The 17,164-nt window shown below is 42.3% G+C and overlaps 1 long non-coding RNA gene across 2 annotated transcripts in view; it reads left to right on the forward strand.

Moving 5' to 3' along the window:
* The window catches only part of LOC140429853 (uncharacterized), a 32,711-nt gene that overhangs the window by 10,889 nt on the left and 4,658 nt on the right, over window positions 1-17,164 (forward strand). The window contains exons 1-2 of one of the 2 annotated variants that reach the window (XR_011949223.1): window positions 619-731; window positions 14,059-14,128. This is a non-coding gene — a long non-coding RNA (uncharacterized lncRNA). Of the gene's footprint in view, window positions 1-618; window positions 732-14,058; window positions 14,129-17,164 lie in introns of those variants that run through there. The other variant, XR_011949222.1, reaches the window with a different exon arrangement.

A 17,164-nucleotide genomic window follows, 5' to 3' on the forward strand; every position in this document is an offset into this window, starting at 1 on the left:
ACCTTTCCATGGCTCTATGAAAATCAGCCCACTCAGGCAGGACCCAAATACTGCCTGTTACCGGACAGAATTCAGCCTTTTGGCCAATTCATTGGCCACCAGCCAACCAATTGAATCGAGTCCCACCGATCGCTCGGGTGACGAAAAGTCTGAGTTTTGCTCTCTAAAGCTAGCACAGTGAACTATGTTGTAACTTTCAAGTTCCTCATTTCCCCTGCTCAATTTAAAGATATATGACCATTAAGCATCTATGGATCAAAATGATAACAGCAAACATAAAGAAAGTGGAAATAAGGGAATCAACAGGAAGCGTCCTTACACAAGCCACTAAAGTTCTATTCTTTATTCACACCAGTAAAAGCAATTTTTCAAACTTAAATTCTGAGACTCAGAGATATGTTCCAGGGATGGGCTCTACTTTTAACAAATATCATAACAGGAAGATTTATTTTCACACCAGTGGATGCTATAACCCTTCCACTGAAACTGTAGGTAATAAACAAAAATTAAATAATAATGTGCTTGCCGTGGAATAAAAAAGTCATTAAATACTAATAAAAATCCAAATATAATAGCCCTTTTTATTCCATTTATTTCTGTTCAAATAGAGGATGAGGAGATGCAGTTACTTTGACTCTTCAGATAAAGAAAAGAGGAATGATGTCTATATTTTACGACACTATTAGTTACCAAAGGCTGACAGTATCATGTTGAAGTAATTTCCTGTTCGGGTATGTGACTTCAGACAGACACTGTACATGCATACCAATTTCATTTGTTATTACTCTGTTCAGTGCTTTCAGAGTATGGTGAAAAGTCTAACCTCTAGAAAGTAAAAACTCCATTTGTAAACATTGGCTCGTGTTTTTACAGAGCTATCCTTTTTTATATATGATCAGCATTTATTTTAATCAACCTGTCAGTTTTCAAAATGTGAATTTTAAACTCCTCGTTATTGATTAGAAAATATGGCCAATGGGATGTAATGAATATTAATCATTCCAATTATTTTTCTCCAGCTCCTAAATCCCTTGACTAGACTTTACTCTTTACAACTGAAAAGGTAGATAGGAGAATTGCTGTTAGGATTTTGTCAAGGATTCTTTTTAACCAGCTGCTGGGTTGTGGGCAGTAGCAGGACATGACGCCTTCTGACTCCTTTCTCCTCCTTTCCCAGGCCGAAAGCGGCTTCCTTTCTATTCTCCAAATCTCCTTGAAAGCAAAGCCAGCATCAGGAATACTTGTGGTGAATTGTAGGCACAAACCATTTGGCAGGTACTCCGGTTGTAAACAGCTAGTAAGTGCGTCAAGTGAATATTGCTCAGAAGAAGCAGATTGTTGACAGACATATGTTGCTTTCTGAAGGAAAATGTGGCATTGCTGTCCGCTGGCATTTACAAATCTATTCAAAATGATAACTGTGCTAAGACTCTCTTGCGGCATGATCAGCTAGAAGGTCACAGATTCGCATTTTTCTGCCCTTGATCATCATTGACTTGTAGAACCACCTGGGTATCTTCCCAGGTATTGATCCAGGATAAAATTCAATCTTTGAGGTGAGGAATCTCATAAGATGTTGGAGCAACAGTAGACCATTCGGTCCATTGAGTCTGCTCCGCAAGTTACAGTGCTTGGAAATCTACAATTGTTTCCATTTCCATTAAACCATGACAGTACCAGCAATTTCAGGTCAGGCCACAGTCCACATTTTACATTTTATTGATGGCCACAGGGATCACAGAAGCATCCTCCGGTCTGCTCCGTGATTGGTATTTAACTTAGCCATTTAAGGTAGGTTTTAGGTTTTCAACTAGAATGCCTGCATAGCTGCTGTTCCCACTTCTTTAAAAAGCACTTGTATTCTGCCTTCTGTGACTGTCCCAAAGCAACTTACAGCCAATGAAGTACACATACGTTTTCTTTGAAGTGTAGTCACTGTTGAAATGTAGGAATATGTATTATTGTAATATGTTATCACATTAACACAGGTGCAGATTGGGCGCGGTACATTGCATCTCAAAATTAGTCCTTTCTGACATAAAAGAGGCCACAAAAGTCCAATTTCTACACCGAAGTGTCAAAGATCAAACAAAATTCGAAGTGATGCAGTGTAATTCATTTAAATGCCAGCAGATGACAGTATTTATTACACCTAGTTTGCACCCAATCCCTCCATTGGTATAAAATTCTTGGATTCAAAATGACAACGTGGGAGAACAGCTCTAAATGTTTCATGCTTTTGTCCAGAATTCCTTTCTCTCTTATTTTATCAGAATTGTTAATCCATTTTATTAAAATAGAGGGTTATTTACTAACCCAATACCTCCATTAAAATGTGCTCAAAATTTCATGAAGGTGCTTTCGGAACAAAGTTTGACCCTAGTGGCTAACCCTGATGTCCAGCCACCAAAGCAGTGTTTATTGACACGTGGAATGCTGCTGGGGCACTTTCCTAAGGACAGTTGTTTCTTGCTCTATGTGAACTGAAGTTCCCCTTTCCCCCTGCTGATATAGAACATAGAACATAGAACGATACAGCGCAGTACAGGCCCTTCGGCCCACGATGTTGCACCGAAACAAAAGCCATCTAACCTACACTATGCCATTATCATCCATATGTTTATCCAATAAACTTTTAAATGCCCTCAATGTTGGCGAGTTCACTACTGTAGCAGGTAGGGCATTCCACGGCCTCACTACTCTTGCGTAAAGAACCTACCTCTGACCTCTGTCCTATATCTATTACCCCTCAGTTTTAAGCTATGTCCCCTCGTGCCAGCCATTTCCATCCGCGGGAGAAGGCTCTCACTGTCCACCCTATCCAACCCCCTGATCATTTTGTATGCCTCTATTAAGTCTCCTCTTAACCTTCTTCTCTCCAACGAAAACAACCTCAAGTCCATCAGCCTTTCCTCATAAGATTTTCCCTCCATACCAGGCAACATCCTGGTAAATCTCCTCTGCACCCGCTCCAAAGCCTCCACGTCCTTCCTATAATGCGGTGACCAGAACTGTACGCAATACTCCAAATGCGGCCGTACCAGAGTTCTGTACAGCTGCAACATGACCTCCCGACTCCGGAACTCAATCCCTCTACCAATAAAGGCCAACACTCCATAGGCCTTCTTCACAGCCCTATCAACCTGGGTGGCAACTTTCAGGGATCTATGTACATGGACACCTAGATCCCTCTGCTCATCCACACTTCCAAGAACTTTACCATTAGCCAAATATTCCGCATTCCTGTTATTCCTTCCAAAGTGAATCACCTCACACTTCTCTACATTAAACTCCATTTGCCACCTCTCAGCCCAGCTCTGCAGCTTATCTATATCCCTCTGTAACCTGCTACATCCTTCCACACTATCGACAACACCACTGACTTTAGTGTCGTCTACAAATTTACTCACCCACCCTTCTGCGCCTTCCTCTAGATCATTGATAAAAATCGTACGAAGTCTTACAACACCAGGTTAAAGTCCAACAGGTTTGTTTCGATGTCACTAGCTTTCGGAGCGCTGCTCCTTCCTCAGGTGAATGAAGAGGTCTGTTCCAGAAACACATATATAGACATATATATATGTGTTTCTGGAACAGACCTCTTCATTCACCTGAGGAAGGAGCAGCGCTCCGAAAGCTAGTGACATTGAAACAAACCTGTTGGACTTTAACCTGGTGTTGTAAGACTTCGTACTGTGCTCACCCCAGTCCAACGCCGGCATCTCCACGTCATTGATGAAAATGACAAACAGCAACGGCCCCAGAACAGATCCTTGTGGTACTCCACTTGTAACTGAACTCCATTCTGAACATTGCCCATCAACCACCACCCTCTGTCTTCTTTCAGCTAGCCAATTTCTGATCCACATCTCTAAATCACCCTCAATCCCCAGCCTCCGTATTTTCTGCAATAGCCTACCGTGGGGAACCTTATCAAACGCTTTGCTGAAATCCATATACACCACATCAACTGCTCTACCCTCATCTACCTGTTCAGTCACCTTCTCAAAGAACTCGATAAGGTTTGTGAGGCATGACCTACCCTTCACAAAGCCATGCTGACTATCCCTGATCATATTATTCCTATCTAGATGATTATAAATCTTGTCTCTTATAATCCCCTCCAAGACTTTACCCACTACAGACGTGAGGCTCACCGGTCTATAGTTGCCGGGGTTGCCTCTGCTCCCCTTTTTGAACAAAGGGACCACATTTGCTATCCTCCAGTCCTCTGGCACTATTCCTGTAGCCAATGATGACATAAAAATCAAAGCCAAGGGTCCAGCAATCTCTTCCCTGGCCTCCCAGAGAATCCTAGGATAAATCCCATCAGGACCCGGGCACTTATCTATTTTCAGCCTGTCCAGAATAGCCAACACCTCTTCCCTACGTACCTCAATGCCATCTATTCTATTAGCCTGGGTCTCAGCATTCTCCTCCACAACATTATCTTTTTCCTGAGTGAATACTGACGAAAAATATTCATTTAGTATCTCGCCTATCTCTTCAGACTCCACACACAACTTCCCACCCCTGTCCTTGACTGGTCCTACTCTTTCCCTAGTCATTCGCTTATTCTGACATACCTATAGAAAGCTTTTGGGTTTTCCTTGATCCTACCTATACCAAGGCATTGCTGTTTCTAACCACATCACCTGCCATGACAAAAATGTATTGCTTCCTCAATTACTCACAGTCTCAAAGAGTGAGAGAACCAGAGAGCAATAACTTTTAAGAGATGGTGTGGTCTTATCTACATGCTCTGACAAATTAATATTCTTTGTACGTCTCTTCTGCGGTAAGGGACTGGGAAGAAACAATGCTCTAGTGCATAATCAAATGAAGGAAAGAAAGATCTGCATTTCCATAGCACCTTTCCTGGCGTAACATTGGGCGCGATTCAGCTTCCCCTAGCGAGCATGTTTAGCTGCGTGTTTCCCGGCACTAGCAGTGCTGAGAAACACATGGCTATTCAACGCGACTCGCGGTGGTACCATTAGAGAAAATGGTGTCCCTATCTATTTTTCACTACAATGGGGAGTTCCAGTGAGCAAAGCTGGAACTCCCCATTGTAGTGAAAAATAGATAGGGACACCATTTTTAAATGGTATCCCAACCTCTGAGGCCCCAGAAACAATCCCCGACCTTCCCCAGTCCAAACACATTATGGGAAAGCCCACGGCCCACACCCCAAAACACCCATGCAGTGCACCCCAGCCCAATCACATGCGTGAAAAAAATGGCATCTTGGCACCACCCCTTCCAGATGGGAGTGCCACCTGGACAGCCTCTATCTAGAGTGCCCAGATGGCAACAGAAATGCCAGCACACCACTCTGTCCAAAGTGCAAGCGGCTGGGGGCCTCCAATCCCCAGGGAGACCCCCAAGAGTGCCATTCTGTCTGTGGCCATAAATGGGGACCACAGCTGAACAGCACTCACCCAAGGTCTCTGAGTTGATGGGGATGAATCCCAAAGTCTCAGGTACCTCGTGAAACTGCACATTAGGGTGAGGCTTAGTGCCTCGCTCTAATATGCAGATTTGCCAAAACATGATCCCGCCCAACACGATTACGTTGGATCTCGCGACACGTTGCAAGTCGGGTAGATCCTGGGAGTGGGGCCTCCCGGCTTTCATCGACCACGCAGCACTGCGACGAACTGCTTTTCCGGTGCAGCATGACCATTGGATCACGGCCAACGTCACAACATGCTTTACAAATATTAAAGTTCTGTTGCATCTGCAGTAATTTAACTTTTGTTTTAGCAATTATAAGGAATGGATTCGAAATTGCTGTCTCACAATTATTGAAAAATACAAATAAATGTAGAAAGAAGTAAATGACATTCAAACACAGAGATATAGAGAAAGCACACTTTTCTTTTTGTAATTCTTTTTAACTATTTACCAATAACCTTAGGGTTTATCCAATATAGATTATTCAGCGTCAAATTCTATTTTGAACTGATTACATAAATACACAAATCTTAAAGATGTATTTCTTAAGATTTTTAGGAAGTGCAGTACAACAGGGGCTGTTTAGCACTGGGCTAAATCGCTGGTTTTGAAAGCAGACCAGCAGCACGGTTCAATTCCCGTAACAGCCTCCCCGAACAGGCGCCGGAATGTGGCGACTAGGGGCTTTTCACAGTAACTTCATTTGAAGCATACTTGTGACAATAAGCGATTTTCATTTCATTTCATTTCATTTAAAATGCTGTCATGGCTTAATTTATTTGCTATATGTTCATCCTAATGAAACATGTATCTCAAATGTGCATTAGGATTTCACTTTAAAGTATTAAGATACATTCCAATCATTTGGGTATTCCAGAAAAGTGAATGCAATTTTACGACAAACAAGTATTTGTTTAAAAAGAAGCTATCGCATCAATTTTTCAGTACTTTCTGTTTTCCTGGCATTTTGTTACATAGCAGAATTTTCCATTCATTTCTCCTCACTACTCTCAAAGTCCTGTAGTTACCAGCTCTGTTTTTGCATGACTCCAGACTCTCTCTAACATATTCCAGATGAAGTTTTTCCCCAAAGAGATGTTTTGCATATTTCTACTATGTTTTGCATAGTCCTGAATAAAATATACAAAACTTGGATTGCAGCACTAAAACCACTGCTATTCAGTAGAAGGAGCTAGCAAAAATCAAAGCGCTGATAGTGCCAAATGGCATCAATGCACAACTATTATTACATTGTTCAAAATATGGAGATTATAATGTTAATGTTTACTTTGTAAGTTTTGCTTGATTACCTTCGTGGGATTTGGAAGCAATTTCAAAGGATTTTCACTCGTTTCAAAACACACTCACTTATAAGTGTTGTGTCTGGTTATTCTTTACCCGAAGTAGATGAACATTGTGATCCGGTTTCCTCCAACAAGTCCCGAAAACGTGCTGTTAGGTGATTTGGACATTCTAAATTCTCCCTCCATGTACCCTAACAGGCATGGGATTGTGGCGACTAGGGAATTTTCACAGTAACTTCATTGCAGTGTTAACATAAGCACTATATATGTGGCACTAATAGATTATTATTAGTTGTACTTACCAATTGACAACATAGGGGTTCAGTGGACTGAGGTGGTCTTATCTTTGTTGAATACTTTCTCAACTAAATACTTATTTTGCTGAGAATGCACAACCGTACACTTTCCTACTTCTCCCTCCTGCATTCTCATTGGGTTTCAATCATAGCTTATCACAGCAACTTGCACTCCAATGCAGCCTTTCTCACTACGTCAGAACTCTGGCTCTACTTACCTTCCTCAATTTGCTTTCCTCCAACAATCCACAGGCTTTTAGAGCCCAAGCTTGTGTCCACTTTTTCTTTCTCTTATTTTCTGTATTCTTTTGAACCCTCTTGATATAATATGCCAGGAGATTTTTTTTTTGTCAGATTTTTTCAATAATGCAACAAAAGATTTACAACAAATTTTACATAGAATTATGTAGAATGTAAACAGACCATTTTCCCAACCAGTCCATGCCAATGTTTATGATCCACTTAAGTTTTCTCCCTTCCTACTTAGTATGATCCTGCAGGTCATAATTGTTGCAAAACTAATATTGCAAAAGGAAACTTAGCAAGCATATCACAACTCTCTTTGTATTTTGACCATGAGAAGATAGGTATGTTGAAGTCAGAAACCTCATTCTTGTAACACCTTTAAATATTAAATTAAAATATTTATTAACAAAAGAAGGGGGAAACTTAAACACACAAGATTACATTTACACAGTTATGATTAGTCTCACAGAACATTCTCCAGAAAAAATTTCCTATTTGGTTGGAATCACAAATTCACAACCCTTTTAAAATAAATTTAGAGTACCCAATTCTTTTTTTCCAATTAAGGGGCAATTTAGCACGGCCAATTCACCTACCTTGCACATCTTTTTCGGTATGAGGTGAGACCCATGCTAACATGGGGAGAATGTGCAAACTCCACACGGACAGTGACATAGGGCAGGGATCGAACCCGGGTCCTCGACGCCATGAGGCAGCAGCGTTAACCATTGTGCCACCATGCTGCCCACTGCTTATTGATATTTAATCTATAAAATCCAAAACATTATCACAAGGCAAACCCACTGTTGGTGCAGGGAACATTTGTCATGTGACTTCACCTTCTCTCCCACTCTGCAGTAGAAATTCAAGAAACGTTAAAATAAAACCTTTCTATGAAACAGACACGTTTCTGGGATGGTTGGAAAGCTGCCTCACCCTGTTTCTTTACGGTTCTTTGCCGAACACAAGGCAGCACTCCAGGAGGTCTTACATGGCCACCCCCAACATAGCTTTCACATCTCTCCTTAAGAAGTCTTTTTTCTCTTTCCCCTTGATTCCATTGTTTTATCGGTGGCACGGTAGCACAGTGGTTAGCACTGTTGCTTCACAGCGCCAGGGTCCCAGGTTCCATTCCTGGCTTGGGTCACTGACTGTTTGGAGTCTGCACATTCTCCTTGTGTCTGCGTGGGTTTCCTCCGGGTGCTCCAGTTTCCTCCAACAATCCCGAAAGATGTGCTGTTCGGTAATTTGAACATACTGAATTCTCCCTCCGTGTACATGAACAGGCACCGGAATGTGACGACTTGGGGATTTTCACAGTAACTTCATTTCAGTGTTAATGTGACAATAAGCCTACTTGTGACAATATTAAAGATTATTATTATTCTTTGAAACATACCATTCCCAGAATATAAAATCTTTCTTGTTCTCCTTACTGCCCGTGCTTTAGGGTCAAATAAAATTTAATAACCTTGCCATTTTATAATGACTTTTTCCAAGTTGTAAACCCTTTTTACTCCCCTTTGAAATGCAACAGTTCCAAATCCAAACCTTCCCTTATCTCTTAATGCAAATTTCTACCCATAGTGACTCACAGAATATTCAAGTGCATGTCTTTCACACCTACACCCCAATGATGTCCTAAACACACACACACACACACTCACATGCCTCACAGCATAACACAATACTTTAAAATGAGCAGTTTTCTTTTACATACCATATCCAACTCCCATCAGCAGAGCTTTCTATCCCCTTCTTCTTCATCTGCTTCTCTCACAATCCCTAAAATACAGCGATATTATTCTCCTCAAGTGCTCCCTGTGCAGCAAGTTCCACACTCTCACCACTCTCTGGGTAAAGAGGTTTCTGCTAAATGTCCTATTTGACACTTGGTGATTATTGTATATTCACTCTTCCTCACATGTGAAAACTCTCACACTCTGTCTACTCTATCAAAAACTTTCCTAATTTTAAAGATCTCTGTTAGGCCATTCCTTAATTGTCTTTTTTCAAGAGAAAAGAGGCCCATCCTACTCCTCATTCCCTGTTATAATTGGATCTGAGTTTTCACTTTTTTTCCAGTGACATTTCTTGTTCCTCCCCGTCTGAAGGCGTCAATTTATTGCTCCATGCAGTTCCTTGGGAATTGGCACCCTCAAGGTCTTTGTATTTCCAAATATCCATTATTCATCTGTGAGACTTGACAATGAGTGTCAACATGCTATTTGACAATTTGAGCATGAAGTATCTTCACCCAAAATCCAAATGTGAACTTCCAACAGGGATAACTAGATGACAGCCAGCAGCTGGGACACTGATCAGTTCTCCCCTCTCTGAGTCACTTGTATTCCTGCTACTGCCATCACATCTGACATCTCGGGATTCAATCCTGTATCTTTTGTAGTCTGTATAGAAGTTGTTCAGGAAAATTACTAAGGTGCCTCTTTTATACAAGTACATTGACCAATAAAATGAAAGAGAGATTTGTAATTACACAGTATCACTTAGCAATATCTGAAAACGCTTCACATGAACAAATACAGGAGTCATATTGTGCACTGTTATCTCAGACCTGTAAACTGAATGACCAAGTATTTTTTTTTGGTAGCTTTCCTCAAGAAAATAATGTTGATCACAACACACGGAGAATAGTCTTTGAATAAGAGTCATGGAATCTTTAATGGCCACATTATCTTAAGGATTAGTATCTTCGACAATTCAGCACCTCTTCAGCACTGCAGGATAGTGTCAATCTATACTATATTATCAAGAATTAGAGTGAAACTTAATCCTACAAATTTTTGACTCAGAAGAGTTTATTACAATAGGTTTGCAGGTATAACATAATTTTTTATCGATGATTCTGGGATGTAGGGGATCAGTGTACCATTGTAGCACTGTACCAATATTGATTTTGTCTCCTGGTTTAATTTCTTTATTCAGACTGCTTGGGTTGGGGGAGGATGGTGATGAGTGAAAGTTATGTGTGCCTGCAAGTACAATCTTTTTGCCAAGGCATAATTCAGACTATGTAGGTTTCTAATAGAGAGGGAAGATAGTTAAAAGCCCAGGGGAAAACCTGAACATTCAAAGAAATAGTTTAGACTTAATAGAATTCAGTGTTTTTCTGTATAAGAGTTGAGCGACTTATTGTGGAAAGGTTTCCATTGTAAATGACCACTGGGGAGAATAAAAGTGTTATATAAATATGGCTTTACTACCGATTAAAGTGGGTTGTTTTGACAGCAAACATAACCGCAAGGTCACACAAACAGCAAATTAATACATGGTCATATAATCTGCTTTTGTTTTTGGTGGTGTTGGTAGTCAGGGGTCGTGATTCCATGCTGCGCCGTACCGGAGAATCGATGTTTACGCCATTTTCCCATGCGACGTCGGTCCGACGCCGTCCCTCCATTCTCCCAACCGGCGGGAACGGCTTCATCGTGGTCTGCACCGCGCACGTCGGAGAATCCACCGAGAGGGCAATCGAGGCGCTTCACACAGGCCATCGCTATTCACCGGCCCGGATGGGCCGAGCGACCGCTATGACACGACAGGATCCCGCCGGCGCCGTCCACCCCTGGTCGCTGCCGGCGGGAACTCTGCGGAAACGTTGGGGGGGTGGGGCAGCCTGTTTGGGGGGGAGGGAGGGGGGCTCCTGGTCCAATGGTTCCCACTAGGGAGAGAAAGATTATGCAGAGCACAGCAGACAACGATGATGAGAGACACTCACTCTGGCAGATATTGCAGGTCACCCCCAGGCATTGAAACCTCATTTTTAGCTGACCTACTGTTCTCTCCACCACCGCCCTTGTGGAGACATGGCAGAGATTGTGGGCTGGATTCTCCGCAGCCCTGCACCGAAATCGCGTTTGGCGCGGAGAATCGACTTTTACACCCGAATCGGGCCCGGCGCTATGCGCACACGCGGACTCGGAACCGGAGGTTCGGGTGCCCATATCCGCAGCCAAAGCTACGTGAAGCTCCCTGGGTCGCTGTTAGCCCCCTGCAGGTAAGTGAATTGCTCTTTATTTTTTGCAGGAAACTGGGGAGTGAAACGCCAGCGTTTTTATGCCAGCGTGGGAACATAGCCCCATTTTGGGAGAATTCAGCCCTGTATCTTTCCTCAGCTTCTGTCCGATGGTGTCTGAGTGACATCATCAGCCAACCAAGATGCACAAACCTCAAAAGAAAGCAGTGAAAATGTTCACAATATTCTAGTCCAAGCCCAAACTCTTAATAGCTCCGACCAGCTTATCCTGCCTTTACATCTATCCCCTTTTATCCAGCCTTTGGATGACAAAACAGCAAAAATTGGTTTGACCGCCTGCCCGCATTCCCCATGTCTGGGCCTAGAAATCGGACAGGCAATTTAAAGTCCAGGTCAATTGGAGTTTTAATCCTTTAAATTATCTTCCTAATTATTGGTGGGCGTGCATTTGATTCACACTTGTACCCACCAACCAAAATATCTGACCGATGTGCACCCAACGTCTTCCCGCGATTTCACATGCTTCCACGTCGGTTGTGCATTCTCCTGAGCATCGTAAAATTCTGCCCCTGATTTCTCTTCTGGATATTCTGTAGAACTTTTTTCAAACACAGTTATGGAGGATTCAGTTTAACATTAATTACTTCAACACACCAATAATGTAACAACTCCCTCATTACTGCATTGGAGTGTCAATTAGATTCTGTAATGGCGACTTGAATCCACTAGTTTACAACATAAAAATACCAACCGAGGCCAACCGCCACTTAAGTAGCGTTACGAAGCTGCTGTAATTTCTTTTAAATGAAAATATGTATTCACTGATGTAAATCACTGACTCAGTTTTATAAAGGTCTAAAACAGCAAGTTGTTGGAGATGGCTGCTGAATGTCAGGTGACTTTTGTGACTAAGAATTACCTCAGGTTTCCAGAAAGTTCCAGATTAAATGACCCCAGGTAATACCTTTCTTGAATGGACATGCCTAGCTGACACCGTCTGTGAAATTCACACCCTGCATTGTCTATTGACTCCTCACCTGTTCGTAACTGTGTGGCGTATACCCTTTTATCCCGTCTTTGGATGACAAAACAGCAAAAGTGTTGAGCCGGTGCAGACTCGATGGGCCGAATGGCCTCCTTCTGCACTGTAAATTCTATGATATGCAACAAAATTCTAAAATGTGCTCCGGGAGCAAAAGCTGGGAAATGGCTTTCATAACATTTATTGTAAGTATTCCTATGATACATTATGACAAAACTAGGGAAAGTTGGCATTCAGTGCTTGGGGTAGGGGTGGCTGGTTGTGATTGAGATTGCTGAAAGAGGCCATTTGGGCTTTGCGGAGGGGGTCTGCGATTGCAAGAAGGGAAAGAAGGCCATAATTAGCCGAGGGGAGGCTGATGGCTTCCTTGAGGGACCAGGAGAACCCCTCTGCCCTTCCTGGTGTACAAGAAGTGCTGTAAAGGGAAAATATCCAGTGGAGCTAGCAACTCCGCCCTCATTTCTGGCTTTCCCCAATAAAATACTTCGGCAGTGAAATGTAAAGACTAAATAAGGACAACATGCAGGAGAATGAACTTAGGAAAACTTTAGGAAACCTTTTCATTATGTCAGTTTTTTATTTTACCTTTATTTTTCAAGGAATTTTAAAGTTGGCGTTAATTAATAATATGGCTGCTGGCTCAGTGAAATGTTTATTTTGTAGAGCATTTTTGTCCTGTGCTTTTACACTTATTTTCTGTAGATCGGCTTTGTACTGTTTGCATGGTTTCCAACATTTTTGGAGCCAATGTGATAATCTTTACTGGTTCTTGTTGGTTTTTTTTTATCATGAAATTTTTACAAGATTTTGTCATTGATTTATCTTTACTTCTATCGTCTCATAAAAGTCCAGCCATCATAAAGAGCTTTTTGATCACTTCAGAAGCCAAGAGAAATTGGGTGGTGTAGTTGGTTAGACAGTTGTTTTTCCAGTTGACTCCAGCCTAAGATGATGAAATGAAAGTTTTCTTCCATCTGTTGGTTGTAAAATTTCTATCCGAATTAAATTGGAGAATCACAATCCAGCAACAAGAAAAATTAAATGTACTTGCGCAGTTTAGACGAACAGAAATGCGGGTATCAATATATATGAAAAATGCCTTACAAGATACAGCAAACCTGGAATGAAAATTATTTCATTCCATTTCATTCTCTAAAAGTAATATCCCTCACCTTATGAGCACAAACATAGGCACATAACACTATATGTTGAGCTACAGAGGCAGTGTAACTCCTAGCTGGGAGTTCAGAGTGATTATGCAGAAGTGATGGGAAGGAAATTCAAGTTCTGAACCAAGGTATTCTCGATATTGCCTTATTTTGCATGCATGCTCTGCAATATTGTTTTATTGCACCGATAATCAAAACCTACATGTTTACTTGCCTCTTTCGCATCTGCAACAAATTGTTGCAGTGGCTGCTGTGTGAAGAAGGTCTTTATCACTGTCACTGTATGAGAGACAACAAATCGCTTCTTTTGAAATTTCACCCACCAAAAGCATGAACTTAATTTTGTATGGTTCATGAAATGTGGCCGGATCTGAATTATTATGGACACAAACTCTTGCAGATAATTACCTGCCATCTAAAACTAAATGATCTTTATTACATAAAATGATGTGGAATCTTTTCACGGAAATTGGCCATTCTGTCGAATTGATCTATGCCGGTGTTTAGACACTACCTGCTTACATTGTAATAACCTCTTTCTACGCAGGTTATTTCTGTATTTGAAAAATAGTAGTGCTCCTGGAAGGATGTAAGATACCACTTCCTACTGTCTGCAGGTGCGAGAAGCTTCCTTTATCCTTACCCTTTATGTTCTGCTCTGTAGCCATCATTCAATTCATTTTGTTACCAATCCCTGATTCCACATGCTTTGATAACTTGTTTCAAGACCTATCCATAGCCAGCAACCAGTAGAGTAAGGGGTGGAAGGGGCGGGGGATCTACAGGCGAGCCACGGGACAGGGAGGGAAATAAAAGGGGGAGGGAAGGGGTGGAGGTGGGAAGAGGGGAGGGGGTGAAGGCACGCAAAAGGAATGCGAGAGACAAGCAGGAGGGACAAAGCCACAAGGGGCAACAGTCTGAGTGCAAGCTAAGGCCCAAACCAAATTGTAAATAAATGCCTGTGAATACGTATTTTGGCCATATTGGGGAATGTAAACTATGTATGCCAACTAAAGGGAGGTCACGGCCAGAGTTGTTGTAAAAAGATACTCACTTGTGAATATATGTGTTGGCTTTTGCGCGGTTTTGTAATCTATAAATTGTTGGATATAAAATATGAAATCACAATAAAAACATTTTTTGGGAAAAGAATCTCTTATGTATCAGGAACTCATCCATGGCATGGGTGGAAACTCATAGAATCATAGATTACTTACAGTGCAGAAGGAGGCCATTCGGCCCATAAAGTCTGCACCAACCATCTGAAAGAGCACCCTACCTAAGCCCACTCTCCCATAAAGCCGTAACCCCACCTAACCTTTGAGCATTAAGGGACAATTTACCATGGCCAATCCACTTAACCTGCACTACTTTAGACTGTGGGAGGAAACCGGAGCACCTGGAGGAAACCCACACAGACAAAGGAAGAAAGTGCAAACTCCACACAGTCACCCAAGGCCGGGATTGAACCATATCCCTGGCGCTGCATGGCAGCTAACCACTGTTCCATTCTGCCTGGCCCGCCACCTCGGACTCTGGCCCAAGAATGTCCAGGCTTACAATTGTATGCTTTCAAGAGGAAAGACTCAATAAGGTCACTTTTAGCATATTTAATTCTGAAATACTGCATATGAGTGCCACTGAAGATATTCACTACGTTCTGTTGCTGAGATGCTGCTTGAGTAATGAGCTGCTTTGAAAGCATACTTTATAAGTACATTTTGAGAGCAGTATTCTAAAAATTGGCATTCGAAATGCTCAGTGGCCTGTACTACAAAGCTCAGCTAGTGCATAGGAATCTCTCATGTAGGTTTACCTAATCATGCAGTTGTAAAAAGTTGTCAATAGTTGTCAGCACACAAAAATCTTCATGCCCTCTAAATTAAATTGGCTTTGGTAAAGATCATAATTTGCTGGTACATAAATTGGAGGATATTGAGATGGGAAGACTATTCATATTTCTATCCTTGGTTCAAAAGTTCTGAATCAAAACACCTTTGTCAATAAAAGAGAGGATGTAATGCGCAAAACCCATGTTTGAGTTGCCGAAGCACTTTATCCGGAAAATGTCCATTTAATTACTGGCTCTGGCTGATATGCTTGCTGAAAAAACGTCAGCAACATCAGGAAGCAACTGATGGATGAAAACCTGAACTGTTCACAATTCCGGAGGAAAAGATTGAATTCCCTATTGGCAAGTGCTGGCACTGCATAAGCATTATGAAACATACTAAAAAAATAACTCACGCATGCTTAGATTCTCCCTGTTGCACATTTTGATATTGCTGGTTCTGTCCCATAGAAATTGGAATGATGAAAGACTGCTCAGTGCATTGGACAGACTGTTACTTGAAAAGTGAGACTTCAAATAATGTGTCGTGAGTGAAATTTAATAAGAATGAAAATTGGGGTATCTGGCTCAGACCCTCAAAGTTAGGTTCCTGTTGTGACATCTGAGAACTACTACCCGACATTCACCAATATAACATTGCCATAAACATTAAACTGATGGTATTGAATAAAATACATTTTTGGGACACACTTAAATTCAATTTATTTTATGAAAATATAATCCAATTCATGATTTCGGTGGATATCCTGCTGCACTGCAACCAATTAGTTTATTCGCGAGCACACGATTCCCTGTCATAGAATCATAGAATTTACAGTGCAGAAGGAGGCCATTCGGCCCATCGAGTCTACACCGGCTCTTGGAAAGAGCATTCTACCCAAGCCCATACCTCCACTCTATCCCCATAACCCAGGAGCCCTACCCACCACGAAGAGCAATTTTGTACACTAAGGGCAATTTAGCATGGCCAATCCACCTAACCTGCACATCTTTGGACTGTGGGAGGAAACCGGAGCACCCAGAGGAAACCCACGCAGACACAGGGAGAATGTGCAGACTCCGCACAGACAGTGACCCAAGCCGGGAATCGAACCTGGGACCCTGGAGCTGTGAAGCAATTGTGCTAACCACTATGCTACCATGCTGCCCATAAACCAACAGGCGGAGAAGAGGACCAGAAAGGAATCATTCTTTTAAGGTTTCTAGTGGACTTGGAGGAGTAGAATTCCTCCTCTGGACCCAACAAATAAACTTTGGGCCTCCTCTACCCTGAACTTTGGAGAACCATCTCCCCCTCCACCACCCCCAACCTCCCCAATAACTGCCATAGATTGTTACCAATGGATTTGTTTTGACTCTGCCCATTTGCTCAATATTCCTGTTGGGTTCAGGTGAGAGATGGGCCTGGAATATGCAAATGGAACTCAGGGTAAAAATATCCCATGCCTGCTACTCCTCCCTGCCCACCCTCCCCCAATGAAGGTTAGTATTTTGAGGGACGAGGCAGGGGTGCCCCCTGTCCCCCTGTTTGCATGGCATTAAGGGAGTCCAGGAAATGGAGGGGGGTGGTTCGACGGGGAGAGGAGCATCGAGTGTCGCTGTATGCAGACGACCTGTTGCTGTATGTGGCGGACCCAGTGGAGGGGATGGTGGAGGTCATGCAGATCCTAAGGGAGTTTGGGGACTTCTCGGGCTACAAGCTCAATGTAGCTAAGAGTGAGCTCTTTGTGATGCATCCGGGGGATCAGGGAAGAGGGATAGACGACCTACCGTTGAGGAGGGCGGAAAGGAGCTTTCGATA

This window comes from Scyliorhinus torazame, chromosome 1 (genome assembly GCF_047496885.1).
Source record: "Scyliorhinus torazame isolate Kashiwa2021f chromosome 1, sScyTor2.1, whole genome shotgun sequence".
NCBI lineage: Eukaryota > Metazoa > Chordata > Chondrichthyes > Carcharhiniformes > Scyliorhinidae > Scyliorhinus > Scyliorhinus torazame.